We start from the raw sequence: 4,186 nt of genomic DNA, 5'->3' as shown, positions 1-4,186 counted from the left end.
ATGGGTTGGCATGGTCTATATTATGTATTTTCTAAATCATTTTCATGGTTGGAGAGGTTGGACTCTTGAGGGATAAGCTTAGACTGTATTACTCTTTGTATCTCTGCAATTTTAGCAAAGCAAAGACCAGGGTTTTGAAGCACTATTTGGGATTCCTGTGGTGATTTGTGTTGATGGTGTGTTTCTCTCATGTACTTGTAAGTTTGTTTATGTGTATCATTTTCCTACTCCTCTTTTCTGCACATTAAGTAAATGAAGTGTTAAGGTAGAATTCATGGTTTCTATGCTCTGCCTTTAAGTTTGCTTAATATCTATGTTTTCATCTATCTAAGGAGAGCTCTCGAAGGTTTCTTTCTCTCTTTAGCTCCTCACCGGTCATTCCTATCCATTCACTTAATTCAAAGGCATCAAGACAATCTCCTATCTTGCCCCAAAAAGACCTCTGCAAAAACTGTGTCTCATCCCCACACCCAAAATTGTTGTGCTAAGTTTTCCAACAAAACTCTAAAAATTTAAAATCAAACTTTCCTTATCAGTTTACTAGCCTAAAATCAGTGTTATTTGTTGGTCATCTCATCCCTTTGAAATCCTTTTGCCGAGATAGACTCGGAGAGAGCCCTCTCCTGTCCCAGTAGGGCTAGCTACGAGGCTAAGTGGTTTGATGTTGCCTTGGATTTTGTCTTTTTCAGCTTGAGGCCAAATTCAAGCGCTAACACAACTCCTAATTTATGTTCTAGCTGCTTCTGTTTCTTGCTGCAGTGGTCTAGGTTTAGAATTGGTGTGTGGTTACAGTTGCTGTGTTCTGGGTACAACTGTCAAAGAAGTGTTTATTTTGATTCAGTTTTGATTGGTGAAAATGTGATTTGTTGATGTAGAAATTCTTGATATTTGATTGATGTGGATCCAGTCTGAAAATTTATGAAACGTGGTCCCTCGAAGAAAGAGAAGGTTGTAGCCTTCTGTAGGCCAGCACCTACGTACTAGTATCTTGGCTAGTGCAAAAGCTAAGGGGGTTGTGGATACCTTCCAGGAGAAGCTGGAGAACAAGAGAGGGTTGTAGCTCTCTGTAGGTTGCAGCCTGCGTACTGGTAAAGGACTGCACCAGTACATTGTAAAAAGAAGTCTCTAATTAAAAGAAGATAGAGACGAATTGCAGCAGGTGGTTTTCACCCATATTGGGTTTCCACCATATATCTTGTGTTCTTATGTGTGTGATTGTCCTCAGATCTATTTTACTGTTTCTGGTTATTGTTTATTTGATCCTAATAGACAGATTAATGATCAACATCAGTAAGATAAACTAAATTATAAGTTTGCATTTCATACACGGGTTTCCTCCTCTGTAGTTGCGTATATACACAGTTTTATCTAACTAAAGTAGCGTATATGATATGGGTTTGAAAAAGAAAATAAGTGACTTGATAATACTGATTCACCCCCCCCCCCCTCTCAGTATTATTTCCAACAATTGGTATCAGAGTAGGTCCTTCTAAAGAAGCTTGATCGCTTGAAGGAAGATCCATCATCATGAGCAACTACGAGAGAGAAGCATCTATCCGGCCACCAATTTTTGATGGGAAAAACTTCGTATATTGGAAGGTAAGAGTTACTGCATATCTTCAATCTCTTGGTACAGAAGTCTGGGATATCATAGATACAGGGTACACTTTTCCATCAGCAACTCCTACAGATTCGGCTAAGAAGACGAAATATGAAACAAATGCAAAGGTTGTCAATACTTTATTAGGATGTCTATCTCAATCAGAATTCATGAAGGTTATGCAGTATAAATCCGCAAAAGAAATATGGGACAAGATAGTTCTGAGCTATAAAGGAGATGAATAGGTAAAACGAGCAAAACTTCAAACCCTCATAATTCAGTATGAAAATCTCATAATGCACAATGATGAAAGTGTGGCTAACTATTTCCTTCATGTAGATGAGATTGTTAATTGTATGAAAAATTTGGGTGAAGAAATAAAAGAGGCTGTTGTGGTTGAAAAGGTTCTAAGGTCTTTGTCCCCTACGTTTGAATCTAAAGTTTCTGCAATAGAAGAAAAAGAGAATCTACGAAACCTTACCATGTCATAGCTGCACGGAATTCTGACTTCTTATGAAATGAGGAAAGGAGGACCATCAGACAGGAGAGAAGTTGCCTTCAAGGCTTTAGGCAAAGTAGACTACTATGAGTCAGGACACGTGTCAGAAGAAGAAGAAGAATCAAATTTTATCGAGAACCTTCAACGGGGTGCTGGAAGATTGTGAGGTAAGTTACCTTTCAAATGCTTTTCTTGTGGAAGAGTCAATCATTATGCTTCCAAATGTCCTCTTAAGGATAAGATTGAAAAGGGGAAGGAACTGGTTATATGGAACAAGAAACAATATGTAAATAAGAAAAGATATTACACTCATGAAGACAGTGATGGACTCTCAAATAGTGATGAAGATGAACGAGTTAATAATTATAAACTTTTAATCGCTTTTGAAGATGATGATTACATGGATGTTATAGATGAAGAAGGTCTTTAAGAAGATATTTCTAAACTCAAAATTTGTTTAGAAGAGAAAAATGTGATTATTGATTTTTTGCATTGTCAACTGGCTGAAAGGGAAAAACATCAAGAAAAATTGGAATGTGAAATTGTTGGTCTTAAAAAAGAGATTGAGAAAACAAAATCTCTTAATCTTAAATTTGTTAAAGGAACTGAAACTCTGGATGAGATTATCAATGTGCAGCATTCTCCACTAATCAAGACACGTCTGGGATATAATGGAGAAGCATCTCAAGCATCCACCTCCAAAAGTTATCTTGATGCAACACGGAGGAGCGAGAAAAGGCCTAATAGAAATCATCAGGTAAATCAGGGACAGTTTACCTCAAGAATGAACAAAGACTATCAGGAAAATCAGGGGCGATCTACTTTAAGGACAAACAGAAGCCACAACCAGCCATAGGTAAAATCTTCCCAATTTGCCTCAAGAATGGATGTCAGTAGAAATTACAATTGGTTGGTTGATAGATTTGATAATCGCAGGAGTTTCTTCAATGGCAAATGTTTCTCTTGCCATAACTTTGGCCAAAAAGCAGCTCAATGTGTTGCCTATAAGACAATCATGACTAGAGAAGCTCAAAAATAAAGATGTCTGGAATCATGAAAAGGACCTATAACAACTTTTCCGCCCTTGAAAATGAAATTGAATGTTCTATTTGTAATAACTTCGGTCATGAAGATTCTGAATGCAGGAGCAGGTTTCGGAAGACAACTCAAAAGGAACAAACCTCAAGTGCCAAAACATGGAGAATGAAGGAACTGCAACCAGAAAGATGTGGGATTGCTTTATATGTAGAAGGACAGGAAAATCAGTGGTACATCGATAGTGGATGTTCGAAGCATATGATAGGTGATAAAGAAAAACTTCAATCATATAGTGCTTTAGAAAAAGGAAAGAAAGTTTCTTTTGGAAATGATACCCTTGTAGTCATAAAAGGAAAAGGCACTGTTCAGTTGAAAGAAAAAGTCAAAGATGGAAATGTCTTGTATGTTGATGGCTTGAAGCATAATCTACTAAGTGTCAGTCAGATGTGCGATCAAGGAACTGAGGTAATATTTCGATCAAATGGATGTAGTGTTTGTGATCTTGATACAGGAAAAATAGTGATCAAAGGCATAAGAACTCCAAATAATTTATACATATTTGAAGGAGGACAACAACAATGTTATTTGAGGAAAAATTATGAACACTGGTTATGGCACCAAAGGTTGGGGCATCTAAGCTTTTCATAGATAAGGAAAGCATGCAAGTACCAGGCAGTTCGTGGTCTTCCTGACATCAGAATTCGAGACAATACAATATTCAAATCATGTCAGCTTGGTAAGAAAACCAGAACTAACTTCCTTGAGAAGGAAGGATCAGCTAGCAGGCCTCTTGAACTAGTCCATACAGATGTATGTGGTCCATCTAGGAAAAGGTCACCTTTAGGAGAAGAATAGTTTATATTATTCATTGACGACTTCTCGAGAATGGTTTGGATAGGACTTATGAAGCACAAAGACGAAGCCTTAGAAAAATTCAAATCTTTCAAAGCCTTGGTTGAAAACGAATCAGATCACAAAGTTAAATGTCTCAGGTCTGATAGAGGTGGGGAGTTTACCTCGAAGGAATTTTTTTATTTTTGTGAAGAACA

The sequence above is a fragment of the Pinus tabuliformis genome, chromosome 8, assembly GCF_031772625.1.
Source record: "Pinus tabuliformis cultivar Carrire ecotype Pingquan chromosome 8, CPIR1, whole genome shotgun sequence".
NCBI lineage: Eukaryota > Viridiplantae > Streptophyta > Pinopsida > Pinales > Pinaceae > Pinus > Pinus tabuliformis.
The sequence above is the reverse complement of the archived record's forward strand: the minus strand, read 5'-3'. Positions refer to the sequence as shown.